The sequence below is a fragment of the Sus scrofa genome, chromosome 13 (assembly GCF_054392235.1).
Source record: "Sus scrofa isolate SSC_HxYL_T2T_F1_AM1 chromosome 13, Sscrofa_HxYL_maternal_Yorkshire_Landrace_v2.0, whole genome shotgun sequence".
NCBI lineage: Eukaryota > Metazoa > Chordata > Mammalia > Artiodactyla > Suidae > Sus > Sus scrofa.
The window spans coordinates 119,267,249-119,290,737 of record NC_139395.1 but is presented as its reverse complement, the minus strand read 5'-3'; the positions used below and the strand labels follow the sequence as shown (position 1 = coordinate 119,290,737).

At 32.6% G+C, this 23,489-nt stretch overlaps 2 long non-coding RNA genes across 19 annotated transcripts in view; both read right to left on the bottom strand.

Annotated features, from left to right (window-relative positions):
- The window catches only part of LOC102166202 (uncharacterized), a 418,378-nt gene that overhangs the window by 358,166 nt on the left and 36,723 nt on the right, over nucleotides 1-23,489 (bottom strand). The window lies entirely within an intron of this gene.
- The window catches only part of LOC146397574 (uncharacterized), a 31,684-nt gene continuing 20,735 nt past the window's right edge, over nucleotides 12,541-23,489 (bottom strand). The window contains exons 2-3 of the long non-coding RNA XR_014822630.1: nucleotides 20,161-20,265; nucleotides 12,541-16,225 (exon numbers count right to left, since the gene is read on the bottom strand). This is a non-coding gene — a long non-coding RNA (uncharacterized LOC146397574). The remainder of the gene's footprint in view (nucleotides 16,226-20,160; nucleotides 20,266-23,489) is intronic.

Sequence of the window (23,489 nt, the reverse complement as noted above, 5' to 3'; positions counted from 1 at the left end):
GAGTCAGAAAGACAAAGACAAATACCATATGATATCACTTATAACTGGAATCTAATATATGGCACAAATTAACCTTTCCACAGAAAAGAAAATCATGGACTTGGAGAATAGAGGGTGCCCAGCGGGAGAGGGAGGAAGTGGGAGGGATCGGGAGCTTGGGGTTATTGGCTACAACTTAGAATAGATTTACAAGGAGATCCTGCTGAGTAGCATTGAGAACTATGTCTCAATACTTATATTGCAACAGAAGAAAGGGTGGGGGAAAAAAATGTACACATGTAAGAGAAACTTGGTCCCCGTGCTGTACAGCGGAAAAAAATTAAATAATAAAACAAGAAAAAAAATAGAAAAAAAATTTTTATATATTTTTATTATTCTAAAATATTCAAAACATTCTTGTAAGATAAAGAGAAATAAATTATCATTAATGAACACCAAATTTTCAATTTAAAAAAGATGTAATTTTATAAAATTTTATGAAATGTTTATTTAAAATAATTTTTTTACAAAACTAGAACTATATGCAGCTATCATTTAGTGTCCATCAACTAACTCATGTAAAGAACTAGCATCATGCTTTATGCACATTACATGTAGACTTACATTTACTGAAAATTATGAGTAATGCGAATTAAAAAAATTCCTCATCCAGAATGTGCAACAATTGTAAAAAACATACTTATTTCTGAGTACCTTAAGGCTCTCCAAACAAAGAAATGTAAGAAAATGGATACTCAGCATTCCTAAGAAACTGTTCTTCATTATGTAAGAATCTAACACATTCATGTTAGCTAAGTACTTCCACCTCTAAAACTTTCTCTTCACTCTGAAGAAGTATGTGAGTCTTTGACATTGGCAATGGTACACCCTACAAATTTTCAAAACATTTGGTTACAGTCACAAGAATATGTGCCAAGATACGTAGTGAAGCTTTTCTTGGGATCTGAATGGTGTTAATCATGACAGCAAATGTTTAAGAGTATGTGTTGTGCTGTGTATTCTTTAATAAATGTAGATATATTTAAAGCCCTTTGACTTCTGGGGCTTTTCTGCACTGATCTAAAGGTGATATTGGTAGGAAACATGTTCTATCAACTTGTATGTATAGTTATTAAAAGAGCATCATCTATAATTCTAAGTATTCAAACCTGTAGGATTAGTTGAATTAATTTGAAATATAATAATCAAGAAATTGCTGAAGACATACAGGGGAGAGGGTTTTAAATATGAATTCTGCTACTTTTTGGAATTCACCAAATGAATGAGTGACTAACATAAAAAATGTGATTAAAGATTTAAGACTAACAGAACAAAACCAAAGAGGGTACATGGTGGGGACTGCCTGCAATATTCCCTTCCTTCTTTAGAGTATAGATGATAAATCTGAGAGTTCCTAGTCTTAAAAATTATGTCATTAAAATATCATTATAAATAATAAAATAGACAGTCCTTTTCAAAAGTAAATCCAACTTTAGTCCTAAAAGAGAATCTCCTTGTGCACTATATGTGCAAAGTATGCATGCTTTTGTGAATCCAAAGCTTGTATCCTTGTAATAGAAATATCTTGATTTTTATAAGCATGGAGCAGTATTTAACATAATTGTTATACTAAGATAAATTATAAAATGTAGCCTAAATAGTTATTTAGTAAGTAAAAAGTATTTTTAACTGTCAGTTTATTGAAGAAAACATCAGACAATGCCACTCTACTGTGGTCATATCTCAAAATATCTCTATTTTTACTCCAAAATAAGAAACACTTCTGTAATATATTTGTGTATCTCAAGATGATTTCACTGAAACCAGTGCAGGGTTTCAATAAGGTGATCAAATCCTTTAGAGACTCTTCTAAATATAATTCTTAACCTGTAAGGTATTGTATATTCTTTTTAAAAGAACACTGACAGAAATAAAATATGAAAGGATTTCCTCCTTTGTCCCCACAGACATGCAGTGGATCTGATTGTGTTTCAGCCTGAGTCAACAAAACATATTAATGGAAATACTACATCTCAGTATGCTTCGCATTGCTAAAGTCGACAAAAATAGTCTAAGGGTAAAACACCAAGCTAGAAAAGTTTAGTTTTAGTTGATCATTGTGAACCTTGAAAGGAGTCATTAAGTCTATATTTTGATGATAACTTTCTATGAAAAAAATATATATATAAAAGAAGTGAACTATTTTCAATATATTACTGTTTTATATCCCTACTTAAATGGTTCTAAAATTATTTTCTTTAGGAATACAGTTATATTTTATCTACATAGCTTTTAGTGCCATATGATAAAATATTATTTTCCTTCTGCTATGTACACTCACCTTAAATTCTAGTCAACTATATTTGTAAAACACCATTCTGTCAGTTTTTCTCAATAATGAAAACATAATTTTGCTCTTTTAAAAATTCTAAAACTGACAGGAACTTAAAATTTTAGAACCAGGGCAGAGTTTTCAGCTAATTTGTATTTGAATTATGGCTTGTTCTGAAAGGGTCTTTCTGATAAAAATGTGTATTTTCTGTAAAGTGGTTAGTCATAGATAACTAACTGATGAACAGGTAAATACATTGCATAAATTGGTTGGTTAATATATGTGAGGTCTGATGTGAGGGAAAGGCCATATGAAAAGGAAGGCAGAGATTGGAGTAGTGCAAACCGCAACCTGAAAATAGGCAAGGGACAGAGTTTCTCCTAGAGCTTCTGGAAGGACCGATGCTCTGCCAATACCTTGATTTTGGACTTAGAGGTTCTGGAACTGTAAGAGAATAAATGTTTGTTGTTTCAAACCACCCAGTTTGTTGTAATCTGTTATGACATCCCTAGAAAACTAATACCTCTGTAATTTTAATTTTTGTCTCTATAATAGAGCAATCTTAACTCAAACCTTCTTTTTCCTCATTCCAGAGCTATCTTTTTTGTCAAATAAAGTCCTATGTGTACTGAAATGTTCATACTAATTAGAGATTTTATATATATTTTTAATTGCACCAGTATATTTACAAGAAATGCCACTATTTGTTTGTGTTTATGTTCCAGCTGCAAAGTTTTACAGATAGTGGCCCTGCCTATCCTTGATTTTGCTAAAAAGCTCTGCTATTTTTAAGGTGAAATTTTGTAAAAGAGCTAAAAAACGTTTAGGAATGATTATTTTGTGAGATGACAGAAATACTTATATATTATGTGAGTATATGCCCCATTAAAAAGCTTAATTCCATATAAGAATTGAAAGCCTAAAATAGTAATGATTATTAAAAGCTATTTCATAATTCCTAGGATATATAAAATCACAGAATCAGAGAACTGGATGTGATCATATTGATCATTTTGTCTAACTTTCAGACCAGTGCAGGAAACCTCCATATAACATTTCTATTAGACTGTCATCCAATAATTGTTTGAATACTTCTATTGAAAGAACAGCCAAAACTTTAAAATACAGCCCATTCAAATTGGAGTCTTATAATCATCTATGGTTTCTAAACTACAACTTCTTGAAATATATTTTAATCTTACTATTCATTTTTACTTTCATTTATACTTGTATTTTTCTTGTATTTTTAAATTTCTCATATTTAAACAGATTTAAAATAGTCTTTTGGTAAAATACAATTTGACAGGGTAACTAAGAGTTTAGTACATTGAAAATATAGTGATCTAGAAGCAAGAAAATTCTCTAAGGAGATACTGGAAGGTAAAGATATGATCTGGATAAAATAGCCTAAATGTTCATCACCTTATGAATGGGTAAACAAAAGGTGGTCTTTCCATATAATGAAATATGATTCAGCAATATAAAAGTGCCATAATACAGATAAGTCTTGAAAACATTATGCTAAGTAAAAGAAGACAGCTACAAAACACACACACATTTTGTAACTCCTTTTTATGAAGTGTCCAGAATAAGCAAATCTATAGAGCAGATAGTATATTAGTGGTCACCAGGGACCGGCAGTAAGGGGTAATGCAGAGTCACTGCTAGTGGATTTCTTTTTAAGGTGAGGAAATGTTTTACATTAGACAATTTTAACTGTACCAACTCTATAAGTATATTAAAAACTACTGAACTGTACATTTTAAAATGTGAATTTTCTTTTTTTCTTATTCAGCCACACTTGTGGCATACGGAAGTTCCCAGGCCAGGGATCGAATCTGAGCCACAGCTATGATCTGTGCTATAGCTGTGGCAATGCCAGATCCTTAACCCACTGTACCAGGCCAGGGATGGAACTAGTGCCTCCATAGAGACAAGCTGGATCATTAACCCACTGTGCCACAGCAGGACCTCCCTAAAATATGATTTTGTGATACATAAATTAAATCTCAATAAGACTATTATAAAATACACATACAATACAAAAATAAAAAACAAAATAAAACAAGTACCATGTAGTATTGGTAACTATGAGAAAAGAAGCAAGGGGGTTGGCAAATTTAGATAGACCTGAGAGTCTGGGAACTTCACATCACATACAGATAAATGATATACTTTAAGCTCCTAACCAGCTAATCAGAGCGTGGCAGTCAAAACTGTGCTAGGGTTGTACACATTCTAATTCAAAGGCATCTGTGAGAAGACTGTCTGAATTGTGTGGTGGAAGAGGCTGGGTCCTGTGGATTCTTGAAACCTACTAACCAGATGTCTTTTCCAGAACAGTTCTATATTGAGATAAGCTATAGAATACAGAATCTAAATTGAGAAGGTTCAGATAGAATTGAGAAAGAAAAAGAGAGCCAACAGATGTTAAAAATACATGGCTATATTTTTTAACATCTATAAAAATAACAGAAGTTCTGGAGCAAAGAAGTTAGGAATGCTATCTTGACAAACTCTCTTATTTAAGAGTATTGCACGTGATCAATAGAAAAGACTGTGGTAAAGCCCATGAAAATATACTATAAATTAAATAAAAATAAGAGCAGAATAACTTATCTCCAACAAATAAAGACACATCAGAAAAAAACTGACTTATGATTTCAAAACAAGCTAAAGAAACTTAAAATGACAAAACAATGAAAGAAAAACTTTAAAATTAGAAAAACTCATATATGATGTGATTGGAGAAGCCAGAATTGCAAATGACCTTACATAATTTAAGAAATAATTAGAAAGAAAGAAAAGAAAGCATTTCAGAAACAGAAACTAAATTAGAAGTTTTATACTTTCTCTTAACAGAAGAAGATAGGAGGGAGGAAATCATTTTAATCAAAAAGAAGAGAATAAATAAATACAAAGTACTTAAAAGATATTGAGAAACAGAAGCAAATAAAAGCAAAGCAATGAAATGTAATAAACACTAAAAAACGAAACTTAAGAATCATTCTTTTTTCCTGAAATAAAAGAAGACTAGAAACAACTTACTGAAATGACAGACTACACACCTGGGAAAACTGACCCAGAAGAGCCAAAATAAAATATATACTGGTAAAGCTGCTGAACCTTTAAAACAGAATTTTTCTTAAATTAACTTAAAGAGGAAAAAAAAATCAGATTATTGCCAGAGTATTCAACCTTAACATGCCAGAAAACAACAGAATAATATATTTATGAAATTCAAGGAAAGAAAACATGAGCTAAAGATTTTATTTACAACCAAAACTGCTTTCAAGTAACTAAGCTACAAACAGGAAACACTTCTTAATGAGCTCTTCTCTGGGAGCAAGCTTCATGCAAATAAAATGACTGAGTAAATATCAGTATATATAAGGATTTGTGGCAAATATTAAGTATAAACCATACCTAAAATTAAGTAGTTATAAGGAAATTAAGTAGTATGTAATGTCGATCTACCATGAAAATATATAACTATCAAAAAATGGTGTAAGGGAATACAGAGAGTAAAAGAAAAGTAAATAATCTCACATATTTCTTAATTTGTATTAACTAAAGGAAAACATTTTTTCTTTTTTCTTTTTTATTTTAGGGCTGCACCTGCAGCATAGGGAGGTTCCTAGGCTAGGGGTTGAATTAGAGCTGTAGTCGCTGGCGTATGTCACAGCCACAGCAGTGCCAGATCCAAGCTGCGTCTGTGATCTACACCATAGCTCACAGCATCGCGGGATCCTTAACCCACTGAATGAAGCCAGAACCTGAGTCTTCATGGACAGTAGTCAGATTTGAATCATGATGGAAACTCTGAAATAATATTTTAAACTAGCTGTTGTGGGGATTTATGATACTTTTCTCTCTGCTTTCATATATGTTTGCAATTATTCATAATAAGAATGTTAATAAAAGAGGTAACTGAAGTTTGCAGTTTAGAGTCTTGCAATAAAACAGGCAAGAGACAATGAAGACTTGAAACATGGCAATAATGAGAAGAATAGAAAGGAGTGAACAGCTGTATTATTGGATGGAATTGCCAGGAGTTTGTGACCTGTGGAGATAAAAAGGATAGAGGTGTCAGAAATGACTAGCTGAGATGGCTTGGTAGATGTGGATGTCATAACTGAGACATGAAGTCACGTGAAGAAGAGAGCAAGTGATGTAATTAACTTAGGAGCAAAGAAGAATACATTTGGAACAGAACATAATGAGCTATATCTAGAGAGATTAAATTTACCAAAGATGCTAAGGTAAATGAAATATAATTTTATTTTTATAAAAAATATATTTCTATAATTTATAATAAATTTCATTTCTATAAAATGATTTGAAATCTAAGTCCAAATTAACAATAAAATCTTTCAAATAACTTCAAATTGACTCTCTTCTTTCCCATCTACTTTAGTTTGTAAAGAGCTTTCCTCTGTTAATTCATCTCTTCTGCTTTCTCCTCTATTCTTACACTTAAACATTTATTTTTTAGCAAATAGTATGTCCTTGTTTTAAACATTCAAATTATAAGGGAAAATATTAAAAGTTGTTTAAAAGAAAAACAGACCACTGCCTTCTAATTCTACTCTCCAGAATTAGAATACCTCAAGCTCTTTTGTTTATTCTGGAATATACTTTTGTATTTTGAAATTACATGCAAATTCTACCAACTCTGAATTTATCAATTATTGGATTATCTATTGTCTTTCCATTAGTATAAATATTTGGTTCTTTTTTTTTTTTTTTTTTTGGCTGTGCCCACAGCACGCAGGCCAGAGATTGAACCTGAGCCACAGGTATGACATCACTGAATACTTAACTCCTAGGCAACAAGAGAACTCCCAATATTTAGTTCTTATACTCACTTATTCTATAATCAAAATACAATTTCCACATTAATGTTAAATCAGCATTTGGTGCTTTCATTATTACGAGTAGCTAAATACTGTTACCCTTGACCCAGGTAGTACACTCAAATGACATTTTGTTTTTCTGTTTCAACAGAGTTCTTTGTTTGTGTAAGTTTGTAATTACTACTTTTTTCTACATTTTAAATTTCCTTTGGTCCTTTATAATGTGCCTTCTCGCATCATCCAACTGTCCCTCAATTAAACTTCCTTTTTATATCTTTCTTTAATTGAAGTAAAATAGTGAATTCAATTAACCTTGAGATCAAACATCACAGGTTCTATCAGCTTTCCTTTAGCCACCAAAAGACCTGGGGAGGTACATAGCTTTCAAAGACTTCTGCATAGCTGTGGCCTCAAACATCCCATTCCTCTAATTCTGAGAATTTCCTTCCAAGTACTGCATAAGGAGAAGGAGCACATTACAGGGTTAACGAGCACAGATTTCGAAGCCAGGTCTAACTGGGTTCAAATCCTACTTCTCAGGGGTGTTACAAGACATAAATTGTTAATATGTGTAAACTATTTAGAGCAGCTAATTTACAAAGGCAAATGACACAAAATATTTTAAATAAAACTTTTCTCCCTGAATCATTTCTAGGGTTTCCTCTACCATTTTGGTGAAACAGATGTCCCAGGAACTCCTTGAGAAAAGATGAAAGGTAAGTTTTTGAGATGTTGCACATTAAAAATGCACTTCTTTTACCCTTAAACTTGTTCAAAATTCTAGTTTAAAAATATCTGACTCACATGATTAAATTAATTGCAGTCATGTGATTAAACTCAATGTAATTGGTAATTAAAGTGCCTTTCAAAATCTCAGATAAATAGCATAAGGATTCCCTGCATCAAAAGCTAAAGGTAAATTAATAAATTTTGATGACGAAGATTCCCAATGACTAATGAGAACAGAGAAGCAAAACAATGGTAGGAGTGTAATGAGCTATGTTATTGCAAGGGGATGTACAATCTTGTACACAGAGAACTAGCTTGTAGATCATATATGTGAAAGTCCATTTGGATGTAAATGAAATACTTCATCTTCACTTTGCTGAGAAAATACACTCTAGCTGCCAATATGGTTCAAATTAAATTCTTTTCCTTAAAATGAAATGTAGACTATAACAACATTAAAAAAGTTTTTAACCAAAATAAAAACAACAAAACAAAGCCATTACCATCAATAACAAAAAATCATGGTTCAAGGAAATGAAGTTAATGAAAATGATAAAATGTAATAGAAGAAAAAGACCAAAATATTAAATAATACACTTAATAAGTAAATTATTAAAATAAATAATTTTTATCTAATGTTAAGTTTGTAATGTTAAAATAAGTGAAATATGACACTAAATATACTTTAAAGTAATAAAATAAGTAAATAAGTAAGAATATTAAGTAAACAAAACTTTAAAAATGATAAATAGTTAAACTAGAAAATAAGGAAGAATATGACATTTTTTTAAAACTCAATTCCTAGCACTTGGAATACTACTCTATCCTACAAACAAAACAAAACAACAACAAAATTTGATTCTTAACAACTACCCTAAAGAGCAAACGAGACAGGATTATACATAAATATAAACTGGAAGAATCAGCAAAATATTACTCTCTAATAGAAATTTAGTACTAAGAGATATGACATGTATATCCATATTTCCACTGACAAGGCATCATATTACATAAGAATGCATAGGATGGAGGGGGAAAAAGTCAAAGAAGTAATGTGAGAAAATATCTGAACTGAAGAAAGATAAGAGGCTTTAGACTGAAAAGTATACCATTGAATGGCAGACTATAATAAAGAAAAATCACAAGAAAAACATATAAGTGGAAAAATGTTGAATATTGAACAGAAAGATAAAAATTGCAAATTTTCAGAAAAAATAAACACAAGTGGTCATACTAATATTGAACTTTCATCTAAAATCATGACCTATAATGTACTAAATGAGCTATATTCTAGATTGCTTATTAAGTCTCACACCACTATTCTCCCCTTGCTCCTTTATGTCACAGCAATACAAGCCTTCTTTCGTTATCTTGAAAACCCCAAGCTTGTTTATTCATTACACTTTTGAATAAGCTGGTTTTTGTGCCTGAGAAGCCCTTACTTTGGACCTCTGCAAGCTGCCTATTAATTATCCAAGTTTTAATTATAAAGTTATTTCCTCATGTAACCCGACTTCCCCTTCTGACTTCCATTCCTGATCACTTCCTAGTCACTCCCCATAATATAAATCATCACTTTCTGAAAATATCATGATTTCCAATCTGATTACTTGCTTTTTATCAGTCCTCTTTTATTAGAATATAAGATATCTGAGTATAGAAAATGTCTACCCTTCCTTCAGATCCATTATTATTTTCTATTCTACATCAATAGGAATTATGTCTAATACATATCAAGTGCTCAGTATCTGCTAAATGTATGAAATAATGAACATGCTAGTTTTCAATAAAGTCACTTAACCACTCATATTTAGTTACCTTGCAGAAAAAAAATTAAAGCAGCTAAATGAGATAGCTTAAATTTTAATGAACCAATGTTAACCTCTTACACTCCAAAATTCAACAGATCTTAACTCATCAGTCTCTTTAATTTCTCCTATAGAATAGTAAATATTTGTCTTTCTCTTGCTATTATTGCTTCTGTTACCCTGAATATGAACTCTCCTTCTGTATTGGAATACCTATACCTATCCTGTGAGTCTTAGTTGCAGAGAGAACCAATACCTGAATCTAGAAGTGGAAGACCTCAGATAAAAACTAAGAAATTCTTCCCAGGCATCCCTTATTTGGGAGCATGAGCAAGTGACCTAAGTATAAGATTCAGATGCTCTTCATTCAGACAATGTGGGATCCATTATGGTGCCAGGAGGTGGCAGTGGTTTCCAGGGACAGAAGTGGCAGTGACATCAGGGGCCACATCCAGAGTCTAGAGTTGTAGCAGTAAAGCAAGCTGCCATGTCTGATGGTCAGCAGCACTGGCAGTAAGGAATGTTTCGCTGAAATGATTTCAGTTATAGGGCTGGGTACTGCTTAAATTCCTTTATTCCTCCCCTTTTCTACTGAGTGATTTTTTTTTAGTTAGTATCTTTTCAATATATTTCTTTTCAGCTTACAAAACATATATTTTGCTTTTTAATCTTTTCAGCCAAGATTACTAATATCTGGTAATACAGTGAGAAGATATTTCTGAAACAGTCTCAGTAAATTTTTAGAAAGATGTTCACAAATATTATGACTCCACAATTGTTAGAAATTGTGGTATCAAATTATTTTTCAGTGAGGATATATTCGATTAATATTCAGAAAAAAATATATTAAGAGTATAGTGTAAGTTCTTTGAGGCAGCAGGTCTTTTGTATTTCAAATATTTGGTGCATGTATATTTGCGCATACATGTAACAGGAAAGAATGTTTCTTGAACTTAAAAAATAAAGAACAGTGATAAAACTTCTAAAAATTGCTGAGAGATACTGTACACAAGTATTTAAATTAGAATGTTAAAAAGGTTGAAAATAATGGGAAGGACAAATATATTAAGAAAATGGAATTCAAAGCAAAACCATTCAATAAGAAAAAAAAGATAGTTTATATTAATAAAAAGTAGACCCTACCAAAAATATGTGGCAGATAACCATCATAAATTTTGTCATGAAATAATATATTTTATGACAAATATTTACAATTAAAGAAAGGAAAAAATCTCCATAAATGAAATTTCATTCATAAATTAAAGGCTTAAATATGTATATATATACATATATGTATGTATACACATGACTTTCAGGACAAAATTGATTATTTAAAAAATGAGGGTTAAAAATAACAAGCTTGATACACATAAAGAAATATATTTCTTTTCAAAAAATTATGCTCACTTTATAAAAAAAGAACATGTATTAGGCAGTTAATATAATCTGAAGTTAGTCCACAAAGAAAAAAAATGGAAATGATACTACTAATATGATCAAACCAAAGTAAAATGCAGCTCAAAATTTTAAAATCTATAAATTAATTTCTTAATAGAAATTAACAACAAAAGAAAAAAAACTTGCAAAATATTAGAAAGCTCTTGGTAAAAGAAAAAGGTATATACCACTCAGAAATAAAAAGTTTAAAAATACTCCATCTCCCAAATATATGAATCTAGTCAAAATTGTACTTAACTGAAAAATTTGTCTTGAATATTTGTCATGAAGATAGAGGTTGGATATAAATGAAATAAAATTTTTATCTCAAGAAATTAAAGGAAAAAAGAAAAGCCTAATGAAAGTGAAAAGAATGAAATAATAAAGATGAAGTAATAACAGCAATAGTCTTAATTAGACAACAATAATAATTCAAGCAATAAAACAGTGTAGGCTTTAAGAAATATAAGTAAAAGAGAAACTTTTTAAGACGTTAAAATTTTTAAAAATATTATAATAAACTACATAATGGACACGTAAAGAATATAAGTATTTATTTTTAAGACTGTTTAGAGAAGATTAAATATAACTTTAAGTTAATAACCTTGAGGTTTTACATTATCAGACAATTTCTTATCCTAGCTACCAAATTTGATGAAAAAGGTAAAAATACCTGAATAGAATGAAAAATTTACATAAAATTGAAAAGGTAATCAAAGATCTCTAACCTCTAAACAAATATTTGATCAAATTCAGCACCTTTCCTTAAAATTATATATTATATTGTCATATAATATTATTCACAAATGATAAATAAAAATAATGTGAGATTCTAGGATAACAGCCAAGTTTACAATGTTTATATGTTCCATGTTTATAGTTTCACCCAGCATATTGGCAATTTTTTTTTAAACTGAGAGTCTAGATAAATAGGACTAGTGTACAGTATAAGTTTTAGCATATACTCATATATAAATTTTGAAGGACAATTTTAAATGTGCATATCCTTTGCCTGAGAAATGAATCGATTTTACAGAATTACCTCAGTATACTTACAGTGTATTTATTCACAGCATTGTTGGTAAGAATGAAAAACTGAAAAATGCTACATGTACATCAGTGATAAATGATTAAGTAAAACACGTGGAGATTTAAAAAAGTAGGATCTCATTAATATAAACAATCTTAGAAATAATCTGGAGATTTTAAAAAGTATGATCTCATTTACATAAAGTCAAAACTGGGGAATATATTTTACTTATAATTTTATGTGACATTTAAAATTTTGTATAGGATTCACGTGTGCAATATACGACACCTTACTTCTTTTTCTTTAATTCAAATTAAATCTGGCTCTAAGCCTACAAAGCAGTAAAGTTGAGAAGGATACAAACTTCTATTTTTTTTTTTTTGTCTTTTAAGGGCCATACCTGTGGCATATGGAGCTTCCCAGGTTAGAGGTCTAATCAGAGCTGTAGCCGCTGGCCTACACCACACAGTCAAGCAATGTGAGATCTGAGCCATGTCTGAGACCTGCACCACAGCTCACAGCAATGCCAGATCCTTAAGCCACTGAGCGAGGCCAGGGATTGAGGCTGCATCCTCATGGATGCTAGTCAGATTCATTTCCACTAAGCCATGATGGAAACTCCCTGGATACCAACTTTTAAAGGATACTAGACTATTAAAACTAGGAATGGGAGAAATATATCAAAAGAAGGCATATATTTTGTTATATAATCCTTTTATTTGTGTATTTTTAATATTAAGTATATATTTGCTTTTTACTTGTGTCAAAGAAATATGTAAAGAAATATGGTAAATGTATTTTCAAATTTCTTATCATTTTGATGCTTTCCCTTGTAGTATTGTTATTATCCTGTTTTACTGCCTATTAGCTGCTCTAGTGCCAATTAATTTGGCACTGGCTTATGAGGTATACAGAATGAAATAAAGTTCAGTAATGGTTAGTAAAATTACGCAAAACATTTATAAGAAGTGATGACATGAGCAATATCACTAGCTGCTGAAAATGTGCCGAGATTCACTAAGTGAAAGCAAACAAACAAGACTTCATTACACAGTTGACTAAGCTCTGCAACTGATGGGCAATCCTCATTGCCTTGTGACATTCAGGGTCTCATTAGTGATTTCAGGCCAGAAGAGGAGACAATAAAATTGGATGCATGCTGTCAAGGTGCAGTTTTAAGAGTTATGATTCTGAGTTTACTGTTAAGAATCAGATAAGAGTAATACATGGCAAATAGATTTTAAAATGTCTTTACAGGAGTTCCTGCCATGGCACAATGGGTTAAGAATCTGACTGTAGTGGCTTGGGTTGCTGTGGAGGTGCAGGCTCAGTCCCTGGCCCATGCAAAGAGAACTAAAGGATCTAGCATTGCTGCAAACTGCAGTGTAGGTCACAGTCGTGGCTCTGTTTCAAACCCTGGCTCAGAAAGTTCCATATGCCGCAAAACCAAACAGACTGCCTACAAAGGCTTCTGAACTTAATTTTTTATTTATAACAGAGAACTGCCAGCTATCAATAGAAAATCTCAACCAAAGGATTCATAGAGCTTAATCTATTAGATTAAACTGAGAAGCAGTTCACAAGGCTCTTTCAGTCTAAATAAGAATGGTATAATAATATTTTAGAGAAATTAGGATTTCTAAAACCTGCTGTTAGCTTTCTAAAATCATTGTTAATATTTCAGTTTCCATCAATAATTTTATCATAATCATATTTATGATTTCCAAAATAAAATTTATCACTATGTGATGCATAATATAAAGGTCTTTAACATTATACTATTATAATAAACCTGGACTGAATTTTAATTTTTAGCTTTTAAAATTCTAAGCAAACTATACATTTTTTTCTTGAGAATTTTAAGGCATTTTGCTGATCATAAGGATTATAAAAGTATATTATGTGAAAATAATGAAGAAATAGTAATTTTAATAATGAAACAAATGCACTGTAAAAGTTGTACTACTATTCTCAAACTAAGCAATCAAAAATTATAAAATATGTGTATTTATTAATTATATAACATTAAATTCAGACTTTTTTACTAAAGAATCTTTTTTTAAAACAATGTGGTTTAAAATATGCTCCTTTTCAGTTTACCAAGTGGCCTAACTCTAAGGAAGAATTATTTTAAAAAATTAAAAATACAGAAACTGTAAATGCCTAGAAGTTGAACCTTATAATTTTAAATTAAGGAGACTGAAGCTCAGTGACATTAAATACCTTTTACAAAATCACACTATTAGAAGAAAAAAAGCTAGCTCTACAGCCTAGGGTCTCCTGACTACCAGTTTATCTTCCCAATCCATTATTTTGGACTATAATTTTCAATTAAATGTTAACTACGCTAAAAATTTACATAGTTGAATAAATTAGAAACAAACTATTGAACGTCTTATAAACCAAGTTGTGTTTATCACTGTTAGTAATCCCATAAATACTCAATAAAAATATTCAATAAAAAAGAGCATTTATATTTACAAGTTTATCAGATATTCTGAACTGTTATGAGCCACATTATAGGACAGAAAAACATAAATAAGGTAAATACTTAGAGCAAAACTTTTAATTTTTGAGTCTAAAAAGCAAACTGCACATTAAGTAAGCCTCACATTTTAAGTTTTTACCAGCCATCATTAAATATTATTCACAAAATTTACTTAGATTAGTGGCAAGGTTTATTATTCCCAAAATTAAGTACTATGTTTAGTCAATTTAAATCTACTCATTCTATTAAAATAAATAATTAATTCAGGAACTCCAAAGAAAATGATCCTAAAGATAAATATGTACTAAGGCAGAAAGACTGTTTGTTACTTTTTAAATCACATGTTATTAATTAATTAATTAATTTATTTATTTATATGGCTGCACTGCTGGAAGTTCCCAGGCCAGGGACTGAATCCCAGCTGCTGTGTCCTAAGCTGCAGCAACACCAGAGCCTTTAACCCACTGAGCCAGATTGAACCTATATCTCACCACTACCCAAGTTGCTTCAATAGGATTCTTAATCGACAATGGGAACTCCCAGTCGCATATAATTTATACCTTATATGATTTAGAATTGAGCACACTCAAACTCGCTAAATAAGGAACACTTCACATCATTCAACGAAGAGCCTCTCCTACAGGTTTTCTCTTCTCAAGCCCAGCTCCACTTTATCACAAAGGCTACTGCAAGTACAATTTTGTGAGGCATTGATACAAGGTTCAATGCAAACTCAAAGCAAAATATGCAGTTCAGCCCACTGAAAAGGCTGACTCAAAGCAATGAATGTTGCAGCACTAGGCTATTCACTAGCAATGAAAAGTGTGCTTCTGTCTGTTGTAGACCAAGGTCAGTGATTTGCAAGTAAACAGCTCCCTCCACTGGCCCAACCATCATTCTATGCTCTGAAGTCCAAAGTCACTTGAGCTCCCCAACTAAGTTTGCATACAGACCACAAAAATGCTAGAGAGGCTTGAGAATTTAGAAACTCGGAATTAAAAGGTAGGTCAGCCGGCAGAGGTGGCAACCCCTGTAGAACACTAAGATTTCAATGTAAGCTTAATGAGATGAAGAAATACATATTAATATATATAAGGACCAGAACTCCTCTCAGGAAGAGCAACACCTGAGATTGGAAAACACTCTAAAAAGTAGTTTGCAGTTTTAAAAGGATGTGATGATAACAAAGGGAGGACCAATCAATGATCTCTAAACCACTGTCAAATGACAGTGGCTAGACTTTTGTTTACTTAGGCTTTTGTCTACTTAGGCTTTTGTTTCTTTGGTTATATATTAAAGTTTATGGGTTAAACTGAATTGCTTGGGTCAGAGTAGGGATTGACTATTCTGTTATATATCTTTGCCCTATTATCATAAAATCTCATCCTCTTCTAAAGAATAAATACATTTTCAAATGTTTTCGTCTATGTAGGGGCTACAGCTGTGGCATACTGAGGTGCCCAGGCTAAGGGTTGAATCAGAGCCATAGCTGCAGACCTTACACAACAGCCACAGCAATGCCAGATATGAGCCGGTCTGCAACCTATACTACAGCTCACGGCAACGCTGGATCCTTAACCCACTGAGCAAGGCCAGGGATCAAACCTGCGTCCTCGTGGAGACTAGTCAGATTCATTTCCCCTGAGCCATGACAGGAACTCCTATTTCAATTTTAGAGGATACTCATTGTTAGCCTGTTTGGGATATCTATATTTCTGTTATGGCATTGTGCAGTCCAACTTCATTTTATAAGTGAGGAGGTTAAAAAAAGATGAATCATTTTACTAAAAATGTCCTCACCTAAGCCCTCTCCAGATCACCTGACACTTAATCTGGCATTCTGTATAGGAGAACACTGTTTCTTAAAGTATAGTCTCTGGACTACCAGCAGCAGCATCCCTGAGACTTGTTAACAATGTAGATTATAGGCCCATCCCCCCAGACCTATCAAATCAGAATCTTGGAGTAGATAGGGAGGAATCTGGGCTTAAGCAAGCTCTCCAGATGATTATGATGTACGTTAAAGTTTGAAAAATTTACTTGACAGATATAATCAAAAATTTTAATTATTTAATAATATTAATGAAAAGAAAAATTAACTGTTGTTTATGTATTAAATTTTAGTGCATAAAATCAACTTGTGAGGTATTATGGTCCAACCGATCCTGTTCAGTCAGTCAAAGATAGATAAATTGTTCTCATCCATGCTGATTGTTATCTCTCCCAATATCCCAGTCTGTTTCGTCACAAATACTATTCGTTGTTCTGGTTCAGTCAAAGGAAAATTCATGTGCATTTTTTTTTCTCCTGCAACTCAACTAAGTACCAGATCAAACTCGCCTTTCTCTATTACTGTAGACATATTTCTACCAAAGGAATTTTAACACTTAACTTACTCATTCACAATAACTGATTTTGATCATAACATTCTAATTGTTTGACAGGCCAAAGAGTGTTTTATTCATCTTTGTGTATCATTCCCTCACCCTAAGCAAAAAATATCCAGTACAGAGTAAGTAAGCATTTCACGTTTGTTAAATGAATGACTGGATTAACGAACCTTATCTGGTCCTCACGGTTTTTAAGATTCTTATAACCAACTACCTTAATGGATAATTCTAGTCAGTATCATTTAGATAGTTATCTGCTCAACTAAAGAGCTTTAAAAAATTACTGGATCCTCTCATATCTTTATCAAGAGGCTCTGATCTAATTGTTATGGAATATGATCAGGACATCAGAATTTTTAAAAAATTCCTCAAGTGATTTTAATGTGAATTCAAAGATGAGAACCACTGACCTAGAATGATCTCCAAGTCAGTATAAAGAATTATGTTGAATAACAGGAATCAAGCTGGACTACCACCTCTACAGCAAGCTCGTGTAAATACGTCTGGTTTAGTCTATGGAATTGGCTAAGTTTACCACATCCATGCAAAAAGAAGAAAAGTATGTTTACAGTGCTGGAGAGTTCAGTATTTAGAAAGCAATAATGAGGGCAAACATTTCTACTTATGAGAATGCATATTACATACTAACTGCCTCAAATATCTTACCTAAATCTTTCCCCAATTCCAGAGATGATATAATGAATTACTACTTTTACAGATAAAAATTTCACAAGTCTCAGCCTCAGTCAACAGCAGTATTTTGGGATTCCATGCAAGATTTATTTGCTTGGCTGGACAGTTTCTTAGAGCCACATTCTGGTTCTTTAATGAAAATGCTATTCTCAGCATATCAAGCCCTAGTGCCAACTATTTGAACAGATTTCTAATATAATGTTGATACATTCTTAGTACCTTTTTGAAAAATGTAAAACACTTTGATCATCTGGGCCAGAAGTTTCAAACCAGTTCTCCCAGATATGTATAATCACTATACTCAAAAAGAAAAAAAAAAAAGAAAAAAAAAAAGTAAAAAGAAAAGACAAACAAAAAACACAGAAAAGGCAGTTGTTGTCGTTGTGTCATTTGGGAGATTGCATTTAAAATGTGAATTTCTGGCTTTTTAAAAAAATAAAAGCTGCAATGTGTAGCAACACTGGGAGTCAACTCTTCATGACACATGAAAATGAAAGCCAGAATCTGTATCTTCAGCACTTAATCCTTATAGGTCTTGCTCTTGGTTTGCCACAGTCCCTATGAAGATTCATTCATTTATTCATTTATTAACTTTCTGACTCTTGATACACTACACTTAGCTGGTCCTCACGTTTCACTGATGAGGGTATTAATGCTAAATGGAAAAATGGAGATAGGGTGAAGCAGATGTAAAGTTATTCAGCTGAGTATGGTAGAGATATCTCCCCCCCTTTTTTTTTTCAACCTGACAACCTTATCTTTTAAAAGAACTCTGACCAGTTCTACAAAGTGGTCAGAGTCCCAAGAAAAGACAAACCTTACAAGAACTATACACAGTCTACATATTTTAAAAAAGAACTAAGAACAACATGTCTGGGAATAAAAAGAAAGAAAAGGAAAAATATATGAAGGAAGGAAATTTGAATTTAGAAAAAAACTTCCTGGTGTAAATATAACTTATGAATTCCAAATGTCAGTATGTCTTATAATTCAGAAATGAATAAATATTACATGTACATGTGCATGTATAGTAGCAATTATTTCCTCATATTGTCATCTTTTCTCTTTGTTCTTGTTTAAATTTCAGATGATTGACACATTCTGGTGGCTTTGTTTTGTGTATTTTGTCTTTACAAATGCTCTGATGTGAGTGACTACAACTTCTGAAATATCTTTCTTACTACAATCCAAAATATGACACCTATAGGAATATAGCAATCTTAATTTTCTTTTGAACTACCTTGTAATTCACCGATGATATTTTCTGACCAAGCTTCTTTGATCATTTCCTATGGTAAATGTTTACTATCCCCCTTCTCTCCCCTTTTAGGTTGGAATATTCCCTTCAAGTAGGTTCTATGTCTATGTACCTCTAAGGTAAGAAAGAGAACAAACTCTCTCAAATGTGCCAAGAGAAAAAATATTTCTGAGAAACATTTAAAGACATAAATTTCAAAGTCTTTTTCTGTTTGCTTTGCTTTCCTCAACACTGACAAAGGGTTAAAGACTCAGAGTGATGTTCTAGAACTTAGGATTTAGGATTTAACTTGTACTGTGCCAGCTGTATTCTATTATCAATTTTTTGATGCTATTTTGGACTGATATCAGAGATTCAATATCAGAATGAAAGTCACTTCTCTATTTCAGTTAGAGAGTATTTACTCAGTTAGAGAATAATTGGCAACCAATACCGAGGTGTTCTCAGAGATTGTGATGACAGATTGTCACAGCTTTTCTAGCCTGTAAAAAGAGGGGCAAGATTCAGAATTTCCAAACAATCATAAATACACACACTGATACACACTATCTGGATGCCTATGCACATGAACAAATACTCACTCCATCCAAATATTAATTTACTTAGTCCAAAGAATCACAACCTCCACACTATTGACATTGTGAACCAAATAGTTTTGTTTTGAAGGACTGTTCTGTGCACTCTAGACATTTAGCAGCATCTCCAACCTTTACCCACTAGATGCCAGTAGCACTCCCCAAGTCACGTGGTGACAATCAAGAACATCTCCATGCACTGCCAAATGTCCCCTGGAGAGTAAAATCGCCCCCTGTCGAGAACCACTGATTTAGTCTATTTTAAAAAGATATGCCTAAATCATCTTTAAGAGACAGATTTTGATATGAACCTTAAATGAAACTTGAAAGAGAATTAATACCTAGTAATATTATTTGAGGTGAATTGTAAAACACTGTAGTCACCATTAGCAAATAATTAGGGAGCACCAACAACATGCAAATTCTATTCTCCCTTTTGTTCCTATTAAAATTCAATGAAGGGAATTCACGTCTTGGCTCAGCGGTAAGGAATCCAACTATTATCCATGACGATGCAGGTTTGATTCCCAGCCTTGCTCAGTGGGTTAAGGATCCAGCATTGCCGTGAGCTGTGGTGTAGGTCACATATGTGGCTCAGGTTCCAAGTTGCTGTGGCTGTGGTGGAAGCTGGCAGTTACAGCTCTGATTTGACCCCTCCTCTGGGAACTTCCATACATCATGGGTGCGTCCCTAAAAAGGAAAAAAAAAAAAAAATCAGTACAAGACATAGGGTTAGACTTATATAACAGCTTGATAAGGCATGACATGTTTTCAGGGAGTTAGATAATTTCGAAACAAAAAAAGTTTACTGTACTAGTTATAATTACTCACTGTTTGTAAATGGCTTAGTAGTCTAAAAATTAGACTTATTTTGCCTTAACAAGCTGTTTATATTTCAAAATATAAGTCTCATGGTAATGATTAATGTTTTGATTCATTCTTAACATGGATTTATGGATTCTGATTTATCTTCTTACTACTGCTGTAACTGAGATATGCATACCAGTAACACATATTTTTGCTAGAGTCAGAGGTGAGAAGGTTAAATTTTACTTCTGTATGTCCTTTAAAGGAAAGAAGGTTTTGGTGACAATGTTGCACTTTAGCTGAGACCTGTGCTCCTAGAGAACAAAAAAGGTTAATGACAACCCCCAATCATTTGTATTTACAGAAACAGCAGAAGACCATATTGCTCTGCATATTCCAAAAGAGTCCACCTCCATCTTTCTTCAATCATTCCTTCTCTTTATAAACTCCTAGTTCTCTCCTTCTTTAAAATGTTCACCATTGATGAAGATTCTCCCTAGTGTAATAGCCAGAATAAATCACATATTTAATTGTTTCATGCATTTCTGTCTTTCACAACTGCTTCTTTTTTTTTACTTTGTCCAGACCTGCAGCATGAGGAAATTCCCAGGCCAGGAATCAAACCTATGCCACAGCTGTGATCCAAGCCATAGCAATAATAACGCTGGATCTTTAGCCCACTGTGCCACAAGGAAACTGGCCACAATGGCTTTTTATTTTATTTAAAAAAAGTTTTTATTATAGTTGATATACAAGGTTCTGTCAATTTCTACTTTATAGCAAAGTAACCCAGATATACATATATACACATTCTTTTTCTCACATTATCCTTCATTATATTCCATCACAAGTGACTAGATATAGTTCCCTGTGCTATACAGCAGGTTATCATTGCTTATCCATTCTACATGTAAAGTTTGTATACACTAACCCCAAAATCCCAGTCTATCCATTTCTTCTTGCTCCCCTTGGCAACCACAAGTCTGTTCTCCATGTCCAAGACTTTGTTTCTTTTCTGTAGATAGGTTCATTTGTGTCATTTATTAGATTCCAGATACACATGATATCATATTGTATTTGTCTTTATGTTTCTGACATACTTCACGTAGTATGAGAATCTCTAGTTCCATCCACACACCTGCAAATAGCATTATTTTTTTGTTCTTTTTTATGGCCGAGTAATATTCCATTACATATATGTTCCACATCTTCTTAATCCATTTATCTGTTGATGGACATTTAGGTTGTTTCCATGTCTTGGCTGTTCTGCATAGCGCTGCAATGAAATTAAGGGTACTTTGGATAAAAGTTTTGTCTGAATATATGCCCAGGAGTGAAATTGCTAGATCATATGGCAATTCCACGTTTAGTTTTCTGAGAAATCTACATACTGTTTTCCATAGTGATTGTACCAATTTACATTCCCACCAATAGTGTAGAAGGATTCCCTTTCCTCCACACCTTCTCAAGCATTTATTTGTAGACTTACTACTGATGGCCATTCTGACTGTATGAAGTAATACCTCATTGTAGTTTTAATTTGCATTTCTCTAATGGTTAGTGATGTTGGACATTTTTTTCATATGCCTGTTGGCCATCTCTATGTTGGAGAAATGTCTATTAAGGTCTTTCCATTTTTAAATTGTGTGTGTGTGTGTGTGTGTGTGTATTTTCTCCCATTCCATAGGTTGTCTATTTGATTTTTTTATGGTCTCCTCTGCTGTGCAAAAGCTTATAGGTTTGATTAGGTCTCATTGGTTTATTTTTATTTTTACTTCTATTGCTTTGGGAGACTAACCTAAGAAAACATTTGCATGGTTGGTGTCAAACAATGTTTTGTCCATGTTCTCTTCTAAGAGTTTTATGGTGTCTTCTCTTACGGTTTTAAGTCTTTAAGCTATTTTGATTTATTTTTGTGAACAGTGTGTTCTGATTTCACTGATTTATGGGCAGCTGTCCAGTTTTCCCAGCACCACATGGTGAAGAGATTGTCTTTTTCACATTTTATATTCTTGCATCCTTTGTCAAAGATTAGTTGACCATAGGTGTCTGGGTTTATTTCTGGGCTCTCTATTCTGTTCTGTTGGTCTGTATGTCTGTTTGGTACCAGTACCATACTGTCTTGATTACTGACATTAATATTGTCTGAAGTGTGGGAGAGTTATATCTCCTGCTTGGTTTTTGTTCTTCAGGATTGCTTTGACAATTCTGGGTCTTTTATGACTCTGTATAAATTTTTGGATTGTTTGTTCTAGTCCTGTGAAAAATGTCATGGGTAATTTGATAGGGATTGCATTGAATCTGTAAATTGCTTTGGGTAGTGTGTCCATTTTAACATTATTAATTCTTCCAATCCAGGAGGATGAAATATCTTTCCATTTCTTTGAATCCTCTTTAATTTCCTTGATTAATGCTTTATAGTTTTCAGCATATAAGTATTTAACCTCCTTGGTCAGGTTTTTTTCAAGGTATTTAATTTTGGGGGGTATGATTTTAAAAGGTATTGTATTTTCGTATTCCTTTTCTATTATTTCATTGTCAGTATATAGAAACGCAACCGATTTGTTGTATCCTGCTACTTTGCTGAATTCATTGATCAGTTTGAGAGTTTCTGTGTGGAGTCATCAGGGATTTCTATACAAAGTATCATGTCATCTGCATAGAGTGACACTTTTACCTCTTCCCTTTCAATTTGGATACCTTTTATTTCTTTTGTTTGTATGATTGCTGTGGCTAGGACTTCCAATACTATGTTGAGTAACAGTAGTGAGAGTAGGCATGCTTGTCTTGTTCCAGATTTTAGTGGGAAGATTTCAGCTTTCCTCCATTGAGTATTATATTGACTGTGAGTTTGCCATAAATGGCTTTTATTATGCTAAGGTATATATCCCCTATACCCACTTTGGTAAGAGTTTTTATCATGAATGGATGCTGGACTTCGTCAAATGCTTTTTCTCCATCTACTGAGATGATCACGTAGTTGTTGATTTTTTTGTTAATGTTTGTTTATTTGTGTATGTTGAACCATCCTTGTGAACCTGGGATAAATCCCACTTGGTTGTGGTATATGACCTTTTTTATATGTTGTTAGATTTGGTTGGCTAAGA